The 25,159-nt window shown below is 45.9% G+C and overlaps 1 long non-coding RNA gene across 1 annotated transcript in view; it reads right to left on the bottom strand.

Annotated features, from left to right (window-relative positions):
* LOC149338719 (uncharacterized) overlaps positions 1–23,554 on the bottom strand; it is a 29,799-nt gene extending 6,245 nt beyond the window's left edge. Inside the window, exons 1-3 of the long non-coding RNA XR_016283451.1 lie at positions 23,278–23,554; positions 13,472–13,515; positions 8,890–9,038 (exon numbers count right to left, since the gene is read on the bottom strand). This is a non-coding gene — a long non-coding RNA (uncharacterized LOC149338719). The remainder of the gene's footprint in view (positions 1–8,889; positions 9,039–13,471; positions 13,516–23,277) is intronic.
* Between the last annotated feature and the right edge of the window lie 1,605 nt (positions 23,555–25,159).

The raw sequence follows: 25,159 nt of genomic DNA on the forward strand, positions 1-25,159 counted from the left end.
TGGTGCAATGTTTAGAAAATATAAACCAAACAGCTTTGCACTGAATTCTTTCAAGGGCATTAATGTTAGCCTTTGTGTGAGGATCCCAAACAGTGCATGCATACTCAAGTTTTGGTCTTATCATGGTGTAATATGCCAATTGCTTAACGTTAGGGGAGCTTGTTTTAACTTGTGCCTAAGAAAACAGATTGCGAAACGAAGAAGAGCATACAATTTCAAAATGTTTATTCCAACTTAGATTATTCGTTAGTGTTACTCCTTGGTACTTGTATTCTTTGACTTCTGAAAGGTGCCAGATGGGAAGATTATATGCAAAAGAATGACTGTTTCTTTTATTAGTGATCCACATAAATACAGTCTTGTTAGCGTTTAGTTTCATCCCCCATTTAACGCACCATTCACTAACATTATGTAGGTTATAATTAAGTAAAATCTCGTTGCCTTGAAACAAAACACAATCGTCGGCAAACAACCTAATTTGAACAGGATGAGTGATGATGTCAGTAATATCATTAATATAGATAAGAAACAGTATTGGCCCAAGGACACTGCCTTGTGGGACATCAGAAGTGACTGAAAGTTTGTTAGAACGATGGCCATCGATACTAACATATTGAAACCAGTTAGATAAATAACCCAAGATTTCACATCAATGCAGCGTACAATGTTTTAGAATTACCGAAACCACATTGCAGAAGTGCCAATTAGCTTTCTTCCTATATACCGGACTTCCTTCAGTTTTGCCGTCGCATAGACTGGATGCCATTTTCGCACTGCCTAGGGCAGACAGCTATTGGTGGGTAAATGAAACGTCATTTTGTCTAAAAAAACAATAAAATAAAGTATGCCAAGTTGCAAAAAAAATGAGCAGCAGAACCAAGTCTGGAACCAGTTTGGAATGGTTCCTTTGAATCATTCCAGTTCAGCTTCAGTTCCAAAATGGTGAAAAAAAATTGGGTTCGGTTGGGTTCTGCGCAAAAATAAGAGGTTCGGTTCCAGTTCGACACCTTGCTAACTGCACTGAAGATGTAGATTACGAACACAAGTAAATGAAAATGATGACTCAGAAACAACTGCAGGTACCTTCTGTGCATTGCAAAGCAGTTTTCCAAGATCACGTCAAAAATGGACACTGTAATAATTTAGAAAATCATAGACCCGTGCCTGTACTCAACCAAAATCTCCACTCCGATTCAGTAAATTTATAGATAAATATAATTTGCTCAAGCCATGTCTATTTGGGTTTTGGAAAAACAAACCTACTAAGGAGTGTCCGATGGGGGCTTAGTCGGTATCTGTCGATTTTAAAACAGAACTGAGCAGGGGCCAAGACTCAAGAAAGGAGACGCACCTCTTTTCTTCATCAACAATGAACATGTGCAGCAAGTGCTCATGACCCCACGAATTCAAAATGCAATTCACTTTTATCAAATAAAAAAAGATTAGTTCCTTCTTGTACAAGTGAACTGAAGCCTTGTTGACACACACATCAGAGCCATATCCCTCTATTTACAAGGCACTAACATTTCATGTCACTTTGTGTCCTTAGAGCCACTGATTAATTCCATATGTTTAAAAAGTGGCACACATTTTTCTTTTTCGCAGGCTTGATGGTGTTATGGCAAATGCTGCCCGCAATGTGAACCCTAGGAGTTGCTGACGTCTTTTAGACGCTCCCAGATTTTTTTAGATGTGATTTGACTGTTTATGGATGAGAACCAGCTCTGCCATGATGCTTTCTCGGCACTCCGACGGATGTACCAAGCTTTAGCTCTTGTCTCTTTAAAATTTACAAGGTTCTCGTGTGTAGGGTACCTGTGAAATTTATCCCAAGCTCTATTATGTTTCTTTTTTGCATCCTTGCAGTCTTGTCCACCACACTTTGTGGTTTTGTTGTACCACTCCTGAAGGCTGAGGAATAGCTAAGTGTGAGGCAGCTAGAATACAATTTCTGAACTTTTTATTTATCTTGTTCATGTCAAGATTATTTAAAGCTATTTTTCTGAAGTCGCTTCTGTTCTAAAAAGCTCACACTCTGCTAAATGAAGCTTCCAAAACGGCACTTTTGTTCGGATGATTTCGGGTGGAGTGTCAACACTGAAACAAAAAATTTACCCTGGGGTCCTGCCTAACCCCAAGAGCAGATGTGACGGTAAGTGAGGCTATGGTACTCAAGGCCCAACAAGACTAGCAAAAGAGGAGCACAAGAAAAGCACTACTCCATAAAAACAGAATTTGGCCACCCTGACCATCCCCTCCCACAGTTACCGACTGACCAGGTACGGCCACCCTTCAAGCGCAACCATTCGGGGCAAAGGACTCTTGGCCGTAAACCCTCAAATGCGGGAAGCTGTCCCTCTACGTATGCTTTCAAGGCAAAAAGTATCGGTGCCGGTCATTCCACACAGTCCTCCAGATTTCTACCTACTGCCTCCAGCTTGGACATAGCAATGATATTTGCCCTAACCCGAAGCAACACCGCTGCTCTCCTTGCGGCATTCATAAACCCGGCACTCAACACGCCCCCTACCTCCCGTTCTGCCACACCTGAGGCAAAAACGGCTACTCCACCATTGACCTCAACTACCACGGAAGGAAAAGAGCATCCACTCAGAAGCCACTACGACCACCCAGCCAACACCAACCTTGAACAATCGGAAACCAAGGCACCGCATAGCCGCTCTCACTCGCGAGGTAAAAGAATATGAGAACGTGCAAACCCGTACAAACTGGAACACCTTCTGCAACAACCTCTAGGGCACTTTAGGCACCAAATGCACATGACAACTTTTACAGGCTCTCTTTGATTCGACAACTAACCCTTGTGAGAGAGTGGGATAATGGCGTCCCACTTTTCCGCAGCTTGAAAAAACGTTTGTAATTTAAATCTCGCGGTAATTTCGCCCTTTTAGGCACCTTGCGTCATCTCTTAGACAGCTTAGAAAGCTTTTAATAAGTCTTTTGACGCGCTCTCAACAGATGGAAGCACATTTGTTATTTTTCCGAGCGTTCCAAAACTCACATGTGTTCTTTTGTTTGATTTTCGTTGCTTTACTGCACAAGTTCTGAATGAAGGGTAAGGGTCAAAAGTTTATTTTTTACTAGTAACAAATTCTAGAGTAAATCTTCCCATATTTTATGCACCATATTCTCCAAGTTTCATTGAAAATTTGAGCAATGTGTTGTTCAGTGTGTTTTCGAAGTGTATATCGCTAAGCCTACAACTAGCTCCACGTTCCCTGGCTGATTTCGCTTTGCACAGAAAGCTAGGAGGCAGTATTTAGACACAGACTATTTTTCTTTTTTACAGGGAGGTCACTTTCAGTCGAGGAGGCGGTGGAACTCATTTTCAACCTTCCAGACAACCCAATCCAGAGTGACGTAGAAACAAGTAGCAATGAGTTTGTCCCCGTGCTTGCCCCTGGGGATAGCGATGGATCTTGTGATGATATTAAGGAACCTTCAACAAGCTCAGGAAAGAAAAGGGAGAAATCTTACGTGAAGAAAAAGCCTGAAAAGCAAAAAAGGCACATAATTTCTCCACAGCCAGAAGAAGACGAAGTGGCGCAAGTGAGCGATGATGGCCCGGAAGTAATTCGCGATCCTTGGTCTACGATCCCGCCAACCATTTCTCGACCTCGCCGTATGTGCAAGCCGCAATATCATGATAAGCTCAGTGCCGTATCCAGGCCATTGGAGGCATTCCCGCTGCACTTTGATGATGGAGTCCTGGACATGATAGTGGTCGAGACAATCCGCCATGCAAGCCGCGCGCTAGGAAAGACTGGCGTGAAATAACAAAAGATGAGCTGGAAGCTTACTTAGGGTTCCTCATCCTCATGAGCATCAACCCATCACACCATTTGTACCTCTACTGGAGCAGCGACCCATTCTTCAATGTCACAGAGGTTTCAAGTGTCATGAGCTTCAAGCGATTTCAAGCTATTACAAACTGCCTGCATCTCACTGCTGAGGAGAAAATAAAGCGCAGGAATGACGAAGGGTTCGATCGTTTAGCCAAAATATGGCCACTAGTTAATGTGATGAACAGGCACTTTCTATACGAGTACAAGCCATCCAATCATCAAGCAATTGACGAAAGCATGGTCCGATTCAAATGACGTTCTGCACTAAAGCAGTATGCGCCGATGAAGCGCATAAAAAGAGGGTACAAAGTATGGTGCCGAGCTGACTCTGCTACTGGATACTTTTGTGAATTTCAAATATATGAGGGAAACTCCACAGAACGCACACCTGGCCTTACATTAGGCGAGCACATTGTTCTGTCCCTTTCAAAGAACGTCGATGCTGAAACTGAGCTATCTTCGACAACTTTTTTGCGTCCCCAAGGCTCATGGAGAAGTTGTCTGAGAGAAACATCGATTCCACAGGCACAGTTCGTTCCAACCAGATCTTCCGAAAGAAGTTATGAATTCCCGGGCAACTGAAGAGGGGAGAATATGTTTGGTGAGCAAAGGAGCAGGTTTCTGCTTATCAGTGGCATTACAACCAGAATATAACAATGCTCTCAAACTTTCATGACCCATCAGAAGTGGTGGAAGTGAAGCGCACGCTTCCGAATGGCTGCAAGATAGGCGTCTCATGCACTAAAGTCGTTGCGGACATTAATAAGTACATGGGAGGTGTTGACCGCTTTGATCAGAAACGCAACGCTTACATCGCTGATAGGAGGTCGAAAAAGGGTTGGCACAGGCTGTCGTATTATATATTGGATGCAGCTGTTGCGAATTCTTTTATTCAATATTGCCACCACTAGCCCGTGGAGTACTTGTGGTTCCGTTTGATGCTTGGGCGAGAACTAGTCAGGGGCCAGACATTCAAGTCCAGGAGAGGAACGCTGGCCTTTAAATAGAGAAAGAGCAGTCACAAGAGTGGACAAAAAATGATGGGTGTGCCACATCAAGTCCGTTTTCAAGGGAACGAACATCACCCCATAAAGCTTCTTGGCAGAAGGAGGTGCCAGTGGTGTTCCACTAAACAAAAAGAAAAGAGAACGGCATTTGTATGCCCAAAGTGCGAAGCGCCTCTTTGTGCAGCTTGTTTTCTGCTATTCCATAAAATGAAAAGTGAGATGTTTTTGCCAGTTTGGCTTGAATTCTTCTTTCATGTCGAAATACAATGTCTTATTTTGAGCACATTGCATTTTATGTACTGTTCTTGCTTCTGGCTAGTGGGGCGGGGTCGTGCTACTTTTCAGTCAAGGTATTCAAGTGCACAACACAATTATCAGCCTAAATGCTCCTGAGATAAAATAAATTAAGCAGTTATGCATGTGGCTTGATAACTGAATATAATTTATTGAAAATAAAAAATATATACTTGATTATGCCAATTTAACAAAACAAAACAATAGCATTGAAGGAGGGCAGAAAGTTGGGCAAGTTGGTAAACATTCATGATGGGTTTCAAAGCGCGACAAGACGGAGACGAAAGGAAGAAACACACACGACAAGCGCTTACTGGCAACTAAAAACGTTTATTGCACCGCTGGGAACAAATAGTGAGCCTTCAATTTTGCTCTCTGAGAAGGAACGAGCGTTTTTAGATAGTAACGGCTAATCTCTTTTTCTGTCTTGTTATTTTTTAGCTCATTATGTTTTCCGTGACCCCTATTTATTCCCAGCGTTGCAATAAACGTTTTTAGTTGCTAGTAAGCACTTGTCGTGTGTGTTTCTTCCTTTCGTCTCTGTCTTGTTGCGCTTTGAAACCCATCATGAAAACAATAGCGCCTGTCCTGTGTGTATCCTCCTCTTGTGTGCGTTTTTCGTGTGCGCTTAAATTTCATTTGATTATGCCAGTGGGACAATAGTGTCCCATATTGAAACGTGCCTCATAGGGGCAGTGGGATACATATGTCCCAATATAGTGGAAAATAATAATTCTTTTTGTTTCCAGTGTAAAAGGAGCCGCAGATTTCGATATTGCGATCAAATTGCATGTAATATCCGCAGGCACCTTTTGTCTCATAAAGGGCTAAAAGACAGAAACAAGTCAACACAATGCCTAACCAATGGGTAGGCCTGCCGCACTCACGCCACCAGTGGCTAACATCACACAACCACACGCGACACAGGAGACTCAGTCCCTCCGGAAAGCCGCACCCCGGACAGGGCCTGGCCTTGCAAAAAAGGGTAAGCAGTCCATGCAAGTAACCTCCCCTATCTCCCCCATTCCACCCCAACCCCTATCCCATCACACCTCAGCAGCGTGATGTATAGCAGTACATACACTAATCTGAATTTCGCACAGAAATCACTCGTGTGGGCAAACTAGAGCTGCAGAACAAATAACAGCTCATGCCAGACATGGCCAACAGGTTAGAAGCCACTTTTAATGAGTGCTTGCACAAACACGAAGCTGCCATCAACCACCTCTTCGCACTTGTGCTTCATCAAGACCCACCCCGAGTCCAACCCACAGCCGATTCTCGCCCCCTAGCTGCAGTTCTGAAACATAGCACAGAATAACAGCATGCACAAAGGTAGGCGGCGACACCATTCCATTACGTCACCCGAAGCAATATTTTAACGGAACTGCTGCATCATACGTTGAAAACAAGTGCAGCTGGCGGCATATATCACACAATTCCCTGATCTCTACCAGATCATCACTCTGCAAGAGATGAAGACAGATCGCGTTATTATCCATGGTTACAAAAAGGCGGCCCGCATGCCACATACGGCAATTCTCACCCTCACCTCGATGCTGACGCTAGACCGCACACCGGCAAGCACGCTCGAAAACAAGGGGGCCAAATATACACCCCTGAACTCAGCTCACCTGGGCACACACATGATCTTACTAACTTTAACATATACAGCAACCCCAAAGGTGAAGGCAAAACCCTACCAGGCATCCTATGCTCTCTTTGCAACTCACAACATCTCGTGACAGGGAACTTTACACTGGGGATATACTTCGTGCCATACACACTGGGGATATACTTCGGACACCCCCAGAGGCCACCTGCTACAATAGCAGACCATGACAACGGCCTAATCACAAATCCCATCATACCCATTCGCACTGGCACAAGTGTCCCACGTGACACCATACCTGACCTCACTTGGGCCATAACCTAATCTAATCCTCAGACCTCATATACCGCCACAGGACAGTCGCAAGAGTGACCACTACCCAGTCTACACCACTGTAACAGATTTTTGCCCCTCGCACCCAGCTCCTCATAGACAGGGATAAATTACGCTCATACTTAGCAGCAGATTCTAGTCAGCCCTGCACAATTACAGACTGGACAGACCGTCTTGGGCAGGCCATCCAGGCCAACAGCAAATGCATTGAACCCCAATGACATCACAAGCTGACCCACATCTGGTTCATCTATTGGAAGCCCGACAGGATATCCTCAAGCGCTGGCCTCGCCAACAACACAATCCCAAACAAAGGCATTGCATAACTGCTGTCACTCGTACGCAGAAGAATATGCGAGCCCGCTAACCTGCACAAACTGGGCCACCATCTGTAACAACCTCAAGAGTACATTAGGCACCAAACGCGCGCGGGCACTTTTACATGCTCTCATAGATCTGACAACTAAAACACAGAAACAAGTCAACACACAATGCCTAATACAACTCGTGCTACAACAGGGCACCGAAGTAATTAGCGAACTATGGGACACCTATATACCCATGCCGCTTCCGTCTGCATATACACACAGTCTGGCCCCCCCCCACCACCAATCCAGGATTCGATATGAATATCACCCCAAAATAAGTCTGCCAAACACTCCTTAGTGTTCGCCACTCTACAGTGCCACGGCGGATGGCATAACATGCAAGGCACTCCGCATTCCTGTATGAGGTTTCCCTACAGAAAGTTACAGAACTCTTTAATGACCTCTGGTGCGCCGGGACACTTTCTTCAGCCAGAACCCATGCCAGCATCCAATTCATACCCAAGCCAGACAAAGCCTTCATCCTTCAACACTTACGCCTCATTTCCTTAATGAGCTGTGCCAGCCAGCAAGCTCTTTGAGAATGTCATCCTCTAGCGCCTGTAAGTATTTTTAAAACTGGAGGAGACACTTAAGCTCAACCTTAATGGCATGACGTGATAGCGTAATGGGTGAATTGCCATATACACAGAAGGTCATTCTCTACTTTACATTCATAGATCCCTGGGAGTTCTCATAACCCTCCTGGCACAGTGGCGCAGCGGTTAACCTGGAATGTGCATGTCACTAACATTGCATTATCAGCTAACAAAACTCTTGGTTTCTTGAAACGTCATTTGTGCCATGCATTGGCACAAAACTAGAATATCAATTCCTGATTTCGAGCTCTAACCAAATCTATTTGTTAACATCACAAGAATCACTACAGAAACGAGCCACCAGATTCATTCATTCATGCTATTCGTACGATATCAGCATATCATGTTTAAAAGCAGAGTTGAGCCTTACAAATCTTGCTTGTAGTCGTCGTATCGCCAGTATTTGCTTACTTCCTAGTTTTTTTTTACAGCTCTTTCATATTCCACCCTACATTAGTATACCAGCACTTCCTACAGAGAGCGGCATCACTGGCCACCCATGACATTCTCACCGCAGCCCCTACTCTCGAACAAATAGTCACTCTTGCGTGAATCCCTGGGCATGCCTCGATCCCCAGTAATCAGCGCATCACAAAGCCACATGACGCTGCTACCCTGTCATCTCAATCCAGTGCCACATGACGACTACAGATGAGATGCTTCTTCACCCTACCTCCTGCCATGCTTTCACCACCCCTCCCTCCCTCCCCACCCCCCCCCCTGCCCCCTACTGGAGCTCCTGTGGTGTGCCCATATCCACTCTTCCACTGCCTACAGGAATTACCTTCACCACAACCCACAACCCCCACTCACTCGTCCTGGGAGGCTGCTTCGGAGACTGCTCAGCTCGCCGGCCAGAAATGGCCAGTGGACCGGCCCCTGCATGAAGCTCATGTCCGTGGACTCCTGGACCAGTAGAACAGGCAGCCTTTCTTTTGCCCAATAGAGTTGTTTGCATCCATCTGTCCCCCACAACCAAATCAAATAAATGTTGTCCCTCAGAATGCTGCTAAGCACCTGACCAACGCATAGGTTACAGCTTTGATGTAGAAGACCGTGTTCAGAGTCTCAGACTTCAGGCAGGTTGTTGCTGTTGTTGTGTTGGGTTTAATGGCACATAAGCAGCTAAGGCCATCATGCGCCAAACACAAGGTGTAGGAAAGGTTTTTTCCAGAATTTTATAAAAATGTGAAAACTGAACGGTGGTGCAGAGGACCTAAAAGTTTCGTTCATACTTGTTAGTAACGTGAAAGGAAAAGATCTTTAAAAATAGCTATTTGTGAAAGCTTTAATGAGTGTCAGGTAACCTCAGCAACCATCCTTGCCTGGGCAAGGATCTCAGGCTCCCAACCCATGAAATAAAATAAAAACCTCAGCCCTCTTCTCACGAACTAGAAGATGGCTGAGGTGTATCACCATATGAAGCAAGGCAGAGCGTTGGAATTCAGAGCTCTTCAAGGACGCCTGCTTCCCTCAAAAAGCTTTTTATAAAAACACTTGGGATATCAATAAGGGCGTCTTGACCTAAAATCAATGCAGGGTGAACAGGAATGTGATAAGAAGGTAAATGACGGAAAGTAGGAGAAAGAAGGTAGGAAAGTAAAAGATGGATGGGAGGATAGGAAAAGGCGACTGCCGATTTCCCCGGTCAGGTACTTCAGACAGGCTGCCACAGCAAACTCAGCCTGGCAGCAGTTAACACTGGAGCTCTACTCACCGAATCTCGCCTGACTGCACTGGCTGAAAACATATGAAGTGTTAAACGGAATGTCACAGGGCTCTGCAAGGCAAGAAGGGCAGGTGAGGCACATACGGCGCCAAATAACAGGTATGCCCTCTGCTATAGACGCCTGCCTGAGAGGAAAGAATGCCCAGAAGCCTTTTTCAATTCACCTAGAAACCGCAGAAAAGAATAACAGAAATATTTCAGTACCAACAAAAGGATATCAGTCACTGAAGTAGAGGTCAAAAAGTTAGTAACTGAACATAATGAAGGCCTGTGCACCAATATCAGACCACAAAAGCAAAACGGTTTCATCAAAAGCTTGGATGCAGATGATGAAAATTACAACGAACAAAACAAGAACTGTTCAATGCTACAAAGGGTGACTTCAGTGAGCATGCCGAAGGCAACAGAAAACTGCAGCATAAGCTACAACGGCTGAGGAGAACTGCTGGAAAAATCCCCGGAGGAGGAAATAGCCCGAGCAGCATGAATACCTTCCCACGCGACTGCACGGGCAGCAACCCAGCATGGAAAAGCCCAGACGAACAGACCAAGACAAAACAGACTTTAGATCATGCTGCAACCCTAGCACTGATATAACTAGCACGATAAGGTTATGCTTCATTCTTAGCACACAAACAGCAAAATGAATTTGTACACCGGAAATCCCAACGATTTGTCTTGTAGGTAGATACACAGTACTGCCGCTCTTTCACTGCACAGACCTGAGCATAGTTTTATGCCGCAGTAAATGGTGGTTGAAAGCAATGCCGATGTGTGTTTCATCTTTTACCTTGTTCATATATGCCGAGCGCTCACTCAAACGAGCAACAAAATAAAGCAGGAAATGTCTCGGGAGACTGCCAAATTCAGATGCTGACTGTTGTGTCTTGTAACCGGTACCTATCAAACTTAGCAGTCACTGAAAGTGACTGCTAAGTGAAAGGCATGACACCGCCAGTCACAGGATGCTCACCAACCTGCTAACTTTCCAGGTCCTGACGTTCTGGATCCTGGAAAGTGCCCTCCCTTCGGCCTTCTACAAACCACCTACCGGATTCTTCTGCTCACAAGAAGCAAACACTCCTTCAACCAGATATTTCCCGCCTCGAGGGAACACCACCACACATTCGCCACCCCCAGTGCATTTCCGGCTCTCTGCCCGGCAACCATGGCATTCACCGACATCATCAACCAGGGGACCTGATCACTGGCTACTTAACCGCCAGCAACCTGCCAGCTACTTGGGGCATGACACCACCAGTCATAGCATGCTCACCAACGTGCTAACTTTCCAGGTTCGTTACCTCACATTTTGTAAAAAATTAAGGAGTGATGATAGGTTCCTTGTTGCGGTGTCGTGCCCCTACAACTTGAACCGCGTTTTTGTCAGTCTTCTCCACATTTGCCTTTGATTTGCGATGCCAGCTTATGTTATTGTTGTCCGGCGATGTTGTAGAGAACCCTGGACCTCCCTCTAATAGCGACGACATTGAAATCCAAGAAGCCATCAAGGGCTGTAAGGCGCCCTGCGCCTTACAGCGATACACGCTGAGCTTGAGCAAATTAAATCGATTCAAAATGCACAAGAGAAGCGGATATCAGACTTTTTAAATAGCACAAATAATTTTGATGCAGATAAACAAAGTGTCTCGGGCAATGTATTCAACGCAGGAGTGTCACATAACCTGGAATGGCAAATAGCCGCCTTGAAAGCAGCTAGCGTTGATATCAGCAATTGAATGTGCAGGGCAAATCTTTTGTTCTTTGGGATCAACGATTCCTTCAATGAGCAATGGAAAGATTCTGAGGAAAAAGTTCTGCCGCTCTGCGAAAACAATCTAGACCTAAAACTTGATCCTTCATGCATAGAGCGTGCACACCATCTTGGGTAACTTTTCAACATCAAAAAAGCGCCCTACAATCGTAAAATTCGCTCATTTTAAGACAAAAGAAACCATACTGAGTTACGGACTAAAGCTCAAAGACACAGATTTTGTGATTAGAAAGAACTTCGCTACTCCCACGCGGTTTACACGCTCAAAACTGTTGGCTTTCATCCGGCAGATGAAATGTACACTTAAGCTCAGCTTTGATAAATTGTATGTAGGAAGCAAATGCTACTTTTATGACCCCGCATCTGATAGTGTCAAAGAACACACCATCCCTCGCCCCACATGTCACAACGCCGCATCACCTGACAGCATCCATAACAATGCTAAGTGGCGCACCGCCACACACCCCACCCGGGCTCCCTTCAGCACTCGGCCGCACTTTTTTCTAAACATCACATTTACTAACATACGAAGTGTAATGCCAAAACGTGAATAACTTCTCTGCTTTATCGAGGACAGCAATACAGACATCATTCTACTAGCTCAAACGTGGCTACACCAGGACATGTACGACCACGAAATTTTTCCCTGCAACGCTAACTTAACACTATATCGTTGCGACAGACTGGGCAAAAGAGGAGGAGGAGTACTTCTAGTCGTGAAAAGCCCCGCATCAGCATCGCTCATCAGCCACGACGATATCACAGAACTGACGTGGGTCTGCGTACAATGAACAGGTATCAAAACAGTTTTCGGTACCTGCTACCGTCGCCCTGGAAATAGTCCATCATTCTGCAATTCCCTTCGCCTTTCACTGACATCAATTCAAAGCAAGCTACCCAACGCGCCCATCTTTCTTTTCGGTGACTTCAACTATCCCACTATCAACTGGCCTCTGCTATCCGAACCCCACAAATCACAATCAAACAAAGCAAAACAGTTCCTTGATTTAGTTCTAGATTTCAACTTACGTCAGGTAATAACATGCCCCACAAGAGATGACAATGCACTGGATCTTTTACTGACATCCAATCCAGACGACATTAAAAGCATAAACATATTACCAGGCTTCAGCGATCATAGCCTCCTTCATATGTTCATATCATTACCTATCAAAAAGAGATCCCCTACCTAAAAGCTTATCACTGATTATAAGAGGGCAGACTTTGAAGCAATTAACTGGGAACTTGAACAGTTTTACAAACACTTTAGTACTATTTGCTCATCTCGCTCTGTCAACACGAATTGGGAATTATATTAAAACACGATGCTTAATTTACAAGTTTCATACATTCCCACCGTCCTTATAAAGAATGATTTAAACAACCAATGGTTCAACAACCGTCTTAAAAGCCTCCTTGACAAGAAAAAGCGGCACTACAGGCACGCTTAACTACTTAACAGCTGCACGGCATGGGAGCGATATCATCTTAGTGCAAATAATTATGTTTAAGAATTGAAGGTGTCTAAAAATAAATTTTTTTTCTTCTGATCTGCTATCAATATTACAGTCAAACCCAAGTAAATTCTGGCGAATTCTCTCTCCCAAAAGCCGTACCAACCAGTCCGAACTCTCAGGAGATGATTACCAACCAGTCGAGGTAGAAAAATGCGCGACGGCTCTTAACAAGTATTTTTCATCAGTGTTTTCAACCACTAACGCAGTTGTTCCTTCAATGCATGACTTTCCAGTGACCTCAATGTGAGAAATAGATATTAATGCCGATGGAATAGCCAACTTAACTTCCTCAAACTATCGTCGTCATCTGGATGTGACCAAATTAGCACCAAAATGTTAAAGTATACTATCGTAATATCAAGTAAAATACTATACCTGTTGTTCTCACAGTCTCCCAGTACCGGCGAAGTTCCTCATGACTGGAAAAAAGCAAAAATAATACCTATTTACAAATCAGGAGATCGCTCAAAACCAAACAACTATCGACCAATTTCGCTCACCAGCATCCCATCCAAACTCCTTGAGCACGTAACAGCATCAAATTTAATCGCTCATCTTGAATCATTAAATTACTTTTACTTTGCACCAACATGGCTTTCGAAAGCTACTATCCTGCGAAACACAGCTCGCCGAATTCATTCACGACATCCTTCAGTACATGGACAATTGCTTACAAATTGATGCCACAATTCTCTACTTTCCTAAGGCTTTCGACCGTGTTCCGCATAATCATCTGCTAGCTAAACTTGCTTTACTTGTAATCCCACAAACATTACTTCTCTGGCTCGAGCACTTCCTGAAAGGGCGCGTGCAGTTTGCATTCGCCGACTGTTGCAGCTTGTCGCATACTGGCATCATATCAGGTGTCCCTCAGGGCACAGGATTATCACCGTTGTTATTCTTAATCTACATAAATGATCTCCCAACTAACACAAGAACCAAACTTCGACTTTTTGCGGGTAACTGCATTGTTTATAATATCATCCATGCCCCTGAAGACACCATTAAGCTACAAAATGATAGACACAATTGCATCATGGTGTGAAAAATGGCACATGCCACTTAACCTAGGCAAATGCCAACTCAAGTCCTTCTCTCGTAAACAAACTGCCCATACCATATTAATTCAACTCCCACTGCCCGAACTTCCTCTTCCAAATACCTTGGTGTTCACCTGACATTTCCTTATCATGGGTCACCCATATTAATTCAATATCCTCCCAGGCCTCATGCACTCTTGGTTATCTACGACGGAACCTAACATCAGCACCACCTGAAATCAGACAACTAGCTTATCAGACATACGTACACCCAAAGCTCGAATACGCCTCATCCATCTGGCACCCTTCGCAAGCATACCTTACAAATGAATTAGAAGCCGTTCAAAATCGAGCTGCACGATTTATCATGTCATAGTACTCGCGTGACAGTAGTGTCACTGCACTAAAACGAGCCCTTTCCCTCCCAAGTCTCCAGTCACGTTGCATCGTATCACGCCTATGCCTCCTTCATTCATGTTCTACCGCCCTATTAATAGGCATCCTTTGCTACAGCCGCCATCAAGAATATCCCCTCACCTAAACCACAGTCATCCCATAGCTCCCATGAAAGGCCGCACGTCAGCGATGAGTGATTCATTCTTTCCAGGTGCAATAGCTCGATGGACTGCGCTGCCTGATAATATTGCTTCTTGCACAGATCGAGCAATTTTCCGCACTAAACTAGCGAGTCATCTGTGTCTTACGTGATGTATTCGGCTTTACCAAATAATCTGATCCTGTGTTACTGTCTCTTTTCATAATTTTCTTGCTTTGTTTCGTTTCTTTGCTTTTTTCTTTGTTTTTGTTGAGCTGGTATCATATGTTGTTACACAGTGTTTTTGCCCCCGCCTTATGTAATGCCCACGGGCCCTTAAGGCTTCAATAAATGAAATGAAATGAAATGGCTGAGAAAGAAAAATAGAAGAAATCAACAAAAGGAAATAAGGATGTCCCTAAAGCTTGCATACGTACAGAACCGCCTGCAGTCGAGCAAAGTAAGGGGTGCTACTGGGAGATACAAAAGAATGAGGTCTAGAAGCTGACAGAACTCATGACAAACAGCTTTCTCTTGCAGCAAAGAGCTTGTCATACTCAAAGCGTCAGCAACCTGGCCAGCTCCTTGAAGCCAACAACATGAAATGACCTCCAACAAGCCCTGCAGCTACTTTAAAGGATCACGGCATGTCTCATGTGTACTGCACATTAGGAAGTAATAACTCATTTTGCTTATGGTGTCCAAAGAGGAGATAAACAGCGTGCCAAGCTACAATAAGGGCCAATCACAGGCGCCCTCAACTATGCGGCCGCTAGTTCCTGTGGTCAATGAACATATCATTCAAGCACGCATGCTGGGAAGGTCTCGCACAGCAGTGCTAACATTCCTTGGCCCCATCCTTCCCCTGTTACGTCATCTAACACAAAGGAGAGGCGGCGTGCTACCCATATAGACCGACCCAGCAGGACTGCCAAGTAAGTCTCAAGGCAGGCCCAACGACGAACGTGTGCCCAACCTGGACATCAACGCGTACCGCAACTGCTGACATCAGGACCAGGAGGAAAACCCCGCCTGCAAAACCAAGTGTGTGGCCTGCCAGAGAAACCGTCCAATGGGAGATAGGGCCTGCAAGCAATGCCTCAAGACTGTCACTGGACCCAGCCGCAACAACAACGCCATCCAAAAGGACAAACAAACAACAACAAAAGCCTTCAAGGCAGCACGTCAACCGGAAAGATCAGCAGCTCAACCCCATGGAGTACCGCTGGTTCGTGACAGAGGAAGAGGAGTGGCAGCTGACAAGGATGCCTGGGCCACAGTCCCGGTCAAGGTCCAGGATCGAATCCACGGGAAGATCCAGCTCCAGAGGACCGGGGCGGAGGGGGGGGCAGCCAAGGGGCCACCATCCCCTGAGCATTGACACCAAGTAACCTCAGTAACCTCAAGCCAAGCGAAAAAACAAAAGGATAAGCTGCCCTGAGGTTGTCTCCCTCGCTGCTCTAAACGTTTATGGCCCATGGCAGGATTGCACGGGGATCAAGGAGGAAAATTGACAACTAGAAATCAAACTATCCAAACAACAGAGACGTCTTAATAGGGTAGGACAAAAACTACAACTGCTCTTGCAAGTCAGTCAGAAACAGACTGCCCCTGCACCCTCGCAAATGGCAGTGCCAGTAAAGCCAAAACCGACAGCAGACAACACCTCAACACCACCGCTTCGCACTCCGCCTCAACAGGCAAGTGTAATCCATACACAACAGCAGGAATCGGCAACATCAACACCCGCACTTCCAACTCTGGAAACCATGGAAAACATTATTAGTCAGGCTCAGCACTTTATTAATCAAATGCAACAGGCTATGCCACAGCAACTAACGCAACAACTTGAAGCTCAACAGACAGCCACACTAGATCAAACTGCGGCAGTCCAAGAAGAATGCAGCTCGGAATTCCAAATAATAACTCAGGGGATGCAAAAGCGCACGGGGATACCAACAACCCACGCCTAAAGGCCCAAAGAAGGTTCGCTGGCGGGAAGACCTGAGTGACTGCGAATCTTCGACAAGCAACACTGATAGCATCCTCCCCTAATTGGCAGCCAGACCACCTAGAACTCTGGCAGTGGAACTGTCGCTCCTTAGAAAGGGAAAAGAAGCTCCCTGCATATGTTTATTCAAAATCAACCGATACCCCCGATGTCCTTTGCCTCCAAGAAATGGGAAGCGCCCCGTATGCAAAAGGATACCTCATTCACATTAACAGTCATGTTTCCTGATCTCAACTTCCGTGAAATAGTCCTCATCAAGATTCTCTCTCAAAAATGAAGGAAAGAAGGACGCAGAGCGTATTCATTCTAAACCTCTACAGTCCTCCAAGAAACACGCAAGAAGATTTCAAGCCAATTTTACTAGAATTCACACGTATAACAGGAAAGAACCCCCCCCCCCTCCCCCAATTCTTACAGAGCACTTTAACGCTGTACACACGGCATGGGGCTACCACAAGCTTTCAAACTGTTGGAAGCGGCTGAACAGTTAGCAGAAACACCTGCCCAGACCTAGCTTTAACGAAAAACATAACTCAGTGCACATGGACCAATTTGGAAGAAACTCTGGGCAACGATCACAAAATTTTTAGCTTATCCTTAACTACAGCCCGCATGAGGCGGACTATTTGGCTGTACAAAAATAACGAACTGGGATAAATTCAGGAACATTAAACTGCCAGAAGGCGGCATCACAAAACTTGAAGACTGGGCTAAAAACATAAAAGATGTTCGCGCAAAAACGACCCAAATAATCCAAACTACAACAGAAACACCTGAGGCAGATAAACATCTTCATTTATAAAAGGCCCAAAAAGGTCTAATGAAACAGTAGCAAAAGCAAAGATTAAAAAGAAAACTACAATTAAAAACAGTGAAGATTATGGCAGAAGCCAAACAGTATGCTTAGCAACCAAAACTGGGTAGAGTTTTGTGACTCGCTGAAAGGTACCCTAAGTACGACCGAAACATGGTCGATCTTACGATGCCTAATAGACTCAGCTAAAGTCAAATCGGGCTCAAGCAGAACACTCCATTCCACAGCCCATAAATACCAAGGCAAGGACGCACACTTAATAAGAGCCATTCACAAAAAATACATAGGGCACCCCTCCTCGGCTTGCCAAACTCTACATGAGGGATAACCAAACACCTCCCTTGACTTCCCTATGACACTGGCAGAGGTCTATGCAGCCGCCCATACCTCCACAAGAAACACTGGCCCGGGAGATGACAGGGTTACAAACGGCGTAATCTGGAACCTCAGCACTGAGCACCTGGTGGACCTAACAAAGTACATCAACGAAGAACTGTGGGAGAAGGGCCAGCTCCCGTCAGCTCAGAAACAAGCGGATGGAAACACGCAGACATCATCTCCGTCCAGTCTACCTTACTTCTTGCCTGGGAAAGCGCTACGAACCAGTAATACAACATACAAGGAAATACAATATATTTCCTTCCTGCCCAATGGGCTGCTGGAAGAGGCTCTGTACACAAGATGCTTTCCTCCGTATTAAAGAAAAGTCATAAATACCATCCCCAAAACACACCGAAAACCCCCTCCTTGCACTAGACTAGAAAGGAGCATTCGACGATATCGGCCACCGCATCATACTACAAGAATTAAACTATCTCAACTGCGGGGAGTGGAAGGAGGGGGGGGGGGGCGGAGGGGGGGGGGGGGGCAGGCACTGCGAACTGGTGAGAGCAAGTCCCAAATTCCGACACTTCCAAGAGAGATTTATGTGAACCCGATATCCAGACACACGCACCACGAGTGGCAGAAGGGCTGGAGAGCCAGGGTTAGAGTGAAACAGAACTGCGCGAGGACGACGGGACAAAAGAAGGCACGAATACACACGCACAAAGCGCAGAGTGTGTGTGCATTCATGCCTTCTTTTGTCCCGTCGTCTTCGCGCAGTTCTGTTTCACTCTAGCCATGAACAGACTAGCCCAACATCATGTCTTACTTCAAGAGCAAGAGTCAAAGCACTGGCGAAAAAAACTATAACCGGAAACGGTATACGTGGTAATCAGGGCCTATGTCGGGCCACGCAGGTTCGCGATTGCTGCAGTTGGCAACCAGAAGAGGCCAATCATCGGGGCTTCAATCTATGCCAAGGATCCTGCTTCCACGGGATCCTTGGCATGATGGTGATGGCCATCCCCTCCCTACGCAGAGTAGCATGCCAGCGATTTTTAAACGCCGGCTAAATTATCTGTATTTCATTAAAGAGTTTCTCTGTCTCTCTCATGGTCATCACCATCAAGACTCAAGACCAATAGGGGATGTCATCGCACATAGTGAAGGACTCTCAACAAGCTTGCAAAGACTACGCTGCTGGAAAACCTCTCGGAAGGGCGAGCACACTGAATAGTGTGCTCACCCTTAATAGTGTACACTTAATAGTGCACACTCTCACACTCAAACAGAATAACATGGACCCCTGGTCACAAAGGCCTAGCCGGAAACGAGGCAGCAAATGATCTAGCCCGAGCTCTCACAAACCCGGCAGATCCCCACCCCCATCCTAAGACCACATGGCAACAGGCTAGAACACATTGCGCTAGAATGAAGACATTTCTCACAGCCACAAAAACAATTGTCCTCCTTGGATGTCACTGACTGGGGGAGAATAAAAACAAACACATATCCAAGTCCACATTTTACACAAGCTCAGACCCACACGATACCTAAGTTACTGTCCTTGGTGCGGAGCAAGCCCCACAGTCTACCATACACCTTGGGAATGCCAGGACAAACCGGACAGAAAGTGAATAGTGCCACACCCGACACGAGCAGTGGGAGGAGGCCTTGACTAGCGAAAGCCTGTTCCAGTAAGCCTGGATCAAAGACACTGTAGCGCAGCAAAAGACGAGGACACAAGAAACGAGAGACGAACACCACGAGCGCTAATCATCAAGCTAGTCAGCAAGTCAGCTGCCGCCAGCAGAGCACATGATTACGGTCATGTGCTCTGCTGATCACAGCAGAGGTAAATTGTTGTTTCGAAGCCAGACATGCATTAGTTGTGATTTTCAACGCTTCTTGAATTTTACCTTTCTTTGACTGGCATTTTGTATGGTTTTTATGTTCAACGTGACGGTACCTGCATTGATCGTCCTTAGCCCCTATTTTGAGTGTCATTGTTCTGTCATATGTTGACAAACGTATCAATGATCGGCTTCTTCTGACCTCTAACGTGATTAGGGTACTTCGTTGTTACGTGGACGACTATCTATTAAACTCATTGATCACCTAGGTTCAAAATCTAGCGGTATTGTTGATGACATAATTACCATTTTCAGCAGCGCATCCAGTGGCCTGGCAAGAGCCTAGCAAAGATAGCCTCCAGTTCCTAGATTTAAGACTGGTGTTCAAAGAGAATGGCCATATTTGCTAGATTTACAATCCCCGTACGTTCAAAGAGCTGTTTCCATATAATACTGCCCATTCAAGGCTTGTGAAACGTGGAATAATTTTCACTTGTCTAACTGCAGCTCTGAGTAAACTTGTGAGTGTGAACTAGTGCACAATTTCAACACACAGATGAAGAGTTCAAACAGCGGGTTACCCGTGTCATTTAGCCACGAATGTTTGCGAGACACTTTTCAAAAAGCTCAAACCTGCTTCAAAGAATAATCTGACTGAGAAGAGGCCAGTCATGGTAATTTCTTTTATCCCTTGTCTATCGCATAATATCAAGACAGTGGCCAACCGCTATAAGGTCAATGTAGTTCTGTGTGCACCTTGTAAGCTAGCGCAGATTTTCAAATTTAATAAGGATGAACGTCACAAAGAATGTTGCAAAAAGCACAAAACCATGTTCAGAGAGTGCGCCGCCAATGTAGTCTATGTCATCCCTCTGAGCGGTGGCCTGGAATCTATCGGATAGAGTGGGCAGTGCTTCAATTATAGGGCGAAACAACACATAACACAGATGACGGCCAGATAAGGTAGCCACATGGCGACATATAGCAGAAGTTGCAAATGTTATTCTGCTTTCAATAAAACCAGGTTCATCGCTTAGTCAAAAGATATGCTGGAAAGAGAAACAGTTTAGGTATACCTGATTACGCAGCGGGGCTCCATGTGCATGAGTAAGCCATCTATTTCCTTAACAGACAAAGAGTTAGCCTTTCTGCGCAGTGTTTTTACCAGTTTTATTGCGAAAGCAATACTACGCTCATGAACGGCCTTTCACGCAGCGGCGGCCGGTAGCCGCGTTTGACCTTTAGAATGACCTCTGACGTCATACTATGATGAGAGATGGGCTACCAAGTTGAGGCGTCCCGCAGCGGCGGCCGGTAGCCACGCGTGATCTGTAGACACGGCGCACTGCGTTCCTTCTGTTGGAGGCGCTGCGCTCTTGCTTTCACAACCTACCAGGCTTAACAAAAGCTTAGGCCCCGCCAATTTTTTTTATCTGCTTCTCTTGCCCCGCGCCTTCTGCTTTTGCATACTTTTGTGCCTATCTCGTGGTTATAAGCGGTTCTTTCGAGATAATGAAATCAGTTGGTAGTAATTGGCTCTGAACAGCCCAAACAGTGCTGCCAACCTCCAGAGCCGCTTCTCCCCCAATTTGCTACAAAAAATTTCCTAGATTTCCCTAGAAACGAAAAATAGTGTTCGGTTGTATATTGTCAAATTGTATATTTATGCGTAGTTCAGTAGCAAGTTTTATCATGCAGCTACCCTATTACCAGACGTTGGTAAGCAAATTAGCTGTAAATTTGAAATGAAGGACGTGAAATGAACTTCTAAATGAAGCTACAAGCTACAGTACACGGGCCTCTAGAATTCCACCTCCATCGAAATTTGACCGCGAGGCCGGGACCGAAGCCTCGTCTTTCAGGTCAGCAGCGGAGCGCCATAACCACTGAGCCACCGCGGTGGGTGAACTGGGAATTGTTCCCCTAGTTAAAACTAGCCCAGATTTCCAACACGGCACTCCTTTGTAAAAAAAAATGGCGCCCTTGTTCTTTTCTAGTTATGAAAACAAACATGCAGATATGCTTACTAAATAAGAATTTCATGTCGTACAGAGAGCTCCCAAAAAATTGAGGGGCCACTTTGACGATCTAAAGTGCACAAGGCGAAAGCCTTTCCTTGCAACTTTGGCCGCAGGGCCTGTGGCGCACATGAGGCGGTTATTGGGCGACTTGGTTTGGCTATTCATGACTAACTGGGTCATCACCCATGACTTACTGGTCATGATTCGTTATTGACTAACTAGTCCTGATTCGTTAATGACTAACTAGTCATGACTAGTTAATTGATGACTGGTTAATGACTAGCTAGCCAACTAATTAGTTGATGACTAACTAGTCATGACTGGTTAACGACGAACTAGTCATGCCTCGTCAATGAGTGGCTAGTCATCTAACCAGTTGTGACAAACCAGTCATGAATAACCAGTCATAACTTGTCATGACTCGTTAATGACTAACAGTTAATGACTAACTAGTCATGACTGTTTAATGAGCAACCAGCCATGACTTAGTCATGGTTAGTCATGACTAACCAGTTATGACTAGTCATGACTAACTAGTCATGAGTGATTAGTGACTAACCAGTCATGTCTGGTTAGTCATCCCTAGTTATTAACCAATCATGACTAACTAGTCATGAGTGGTTAATGACTAGTTCAAATGCCAAATGATTAGTTAATGACCTCAAATGCCAAAGGCCCTGGTTCGATTCTCAGCCTCGACAGTTTTTTTTTTAGTGATGCCGAAACGCGGACACGGCTGCTGACATGGCTGCTAACGAATATCAGCGCGAGGAATACAGCGCCTTAATACAGCGCGTGCTGACAGAAGACGGTGGCGCGCCAGATCACATCAGCGGGTGCCGCGTCAGGGACCATGCACGTCCGACTACGTCCGTGTAAAGGCTGGTTCACATGCATGCAAGCGACTGAAAATTGAGCAGCGCAGCGCTGCGAAAAATTTGTAACTTGTTGGAACATCGCCGCTATGACTGCTGGAGCCGCCGCGATGGCTCTAAACAGTTTTTGCGCTGCAGCAACAAAGCGTTTTCACCTCCATCTGAAACAGGACTCGACCGCGCGGCGGCGTTGTGCGGGCTTGTACTGTCTTCACAATTTGAGGCAGAAAGAAAATAATTCTCCGAGAAAATGAAATTTCCCTAGATTATACAAAATATCCCCCTCCCCTAAACGTCCAAATTCCCTAGATGTAGAGAAAAATTTCTAGGGTTGGCAGCACTGAGCCCAAACGCCGACCGGCACATTTAACTACAGCAAAAAAAACTCTTGTTGCACTAAACATTGCTATATATGTTGAGCATATTCTGCATCCTGCCGGGTTATTTGTTTTTTCAGCCAGCGTCCGCTCCAGCGGACGCGGTTGTTGCACCGCGCGTCTTTTCTCTTTCTTCTTATCTTTCAACTCTCTTCTACCTGCACGTGGCAGCGGTGGTGGCTCGGCTTGAGCCAGTCGGCAGGCCCGTGCACTTTCCTTTTCATCCTTCTCTGAGTAGCAACCAACCATGCGTCCTGCCATCACGTCCAAACAGAACTCGAGAGGCAGTAAACCTTCCGTCCAAGAGTAAAACGCATAAACACCTACTTACTGTCCCATTCCTCGACTTTGAAGGCGAATGTGGTTATGTCGTCCGCACGTGGCGTGCGCCATTCTGTGCCATCCATGAGGAACGTTGCCGCCACGTTTTTCACGAAGTCAACATTGCACCCGTCACACCACTTACGGCTCCTTTGCATACTGTGTCAATGGGAACAGCGCCTCGACTGCGCAACATAAAACGGAGTGCTGGCACATGCATTCTGAACAATTATCAAAAAACGCGAAAAGAATACAAAGCGCGCGAGAGCAACTCCAGCCACCGCTGTCAAAAAGTACTGGGGCTGTGGATCATGGACGGATTTGGCTCGAACTGGATAGCAAATCACAATCTGGATAAAAAGCTATTAAAAATTACCTGAAAACTTGCGCAGAATCAATTATGTTCAAGAACTAAAACTTAATCAAGCTGATTTGCTGGAATATCATTTCACTTTTTTCTCGAGTCGCAAAAGAGCAGACGACGCGTTGAAGTGCGGCTTATAAGCGTAGCACACCGCATACGCACTGGCCCAGCGATGCTTCAACGTCACACAACCTCCCTTATTTATCCAAGCTCGAGCGCGAGATACTTTTTAGCTATAGCGTTCTATTTTTAGCATAGCACGTGCCGCTGCCGCCCCCGCGCACCGTGCCCTGCCACTGCGCGCTGGATGCATGGATGGATGGATGGATGGATGGATGGATGGATGGATGGATGGATGGATGGATGGATGGATGGATGGATGGATGGATGGATGGATGGATGGATGGATGGACGGACGGACGGACGGACGGACGGGTGGACGGATGGACGGATGGACGGATGGACGGACGGACGGACGGACGGACGGACGGACGGACGGACGGACGGACGGACGGACGGATGGATGGACGGACGGATGGATGGATGGATGGATGGATGGATAACTGGTCTCCACTAGGGGAGCTGGATGCCGCATCGGGCGCCCGAAAGTGAAGCCACCGGAAGTAAGCGGCCTTGTCCCGGAAGTCAGCCTTTCGCAGTGCATGAAATCGTCAGCACGGTTTTTCAGTTCCAGTTTTGTTTTCCCGCTTAGTATTTCGTCTTTTCGTCGTTCTCGTCTTTTTACATGACAATGCCTACCTGTTGCGCCGTCAACTGAGCGAGGAGATCAGCGAAGTCTTCGGGAAAGACGTTTCAAAAATAAGGGCCCATTGCATTGCAATGGGACGACACTAGCAGACGACAGGACGTCGCTACACGCAGCAAGTATGGAGCCTCGTCTACTCGGCTCGGTGTCGTCTCGTTTGCCTAGCTTCGCCAACTCTGCTCTTTACTGTGATGCTTGTTCACACGCTCAAGCCCAAGTTATGCTATCAATGGGGGATAAATATAAGAAAGAATAGGCTGAAACATTCACCAGGCAGCTTACTTTGCAGCGACCATTTTACCGAATTGTGTTTAGACCGAACGAGAGCGAGGGCTAGGCTACTATCTTGTGAGGTGTCGACGGACGGTGTTCGGTTCACATTAGCGCCTCCAAAAGGTATGGTACTGCTTTTTCGACGGAGCGTGTCATGTACTGTTTCGTATTGGAGCAAGTTAAGCCAGAATGGGCTTTTATTCGTGGTGCTTGGTGCAGTGGACTTCTAACAGCGCTTCTCACGCGCACTGCAGCATTCGTCATTCTTGTCAGTCGTTGCTCTCGCACTGTGCCTTTTCTTTGCTGCACGAAAATTCGGTTTTCAAATGACCTAGCCCCATCGTCATTCCACTACTTCTCCTTTACGCTCGGAAGACAAGAACCAGGCTAGAACATGGTGTTTAATGCACGTACCCCTTTGCCGAGGCAGGGTGAGACCTGCATGCCTGTTTTCTTCGCTTTCGCAGAAATTACAGGGTTCTGCACACA

The sequence above is a fragment of the Amblyomma mixtum genome, chromosome 6, assembly GCF_055824585.1.
Source record: "Amblyomma mixtum isolate Tamu chromosome 6, ASM5582458v1, whole genome shotgun sequence".
In the NCBI taxonomy this organism is placed as follows: Eukaryota; Metazoa; Arthropoda; class Arachnida; order Ixodida; family Ixodidae; genus Amblyomma; species Amblyomma mixtum.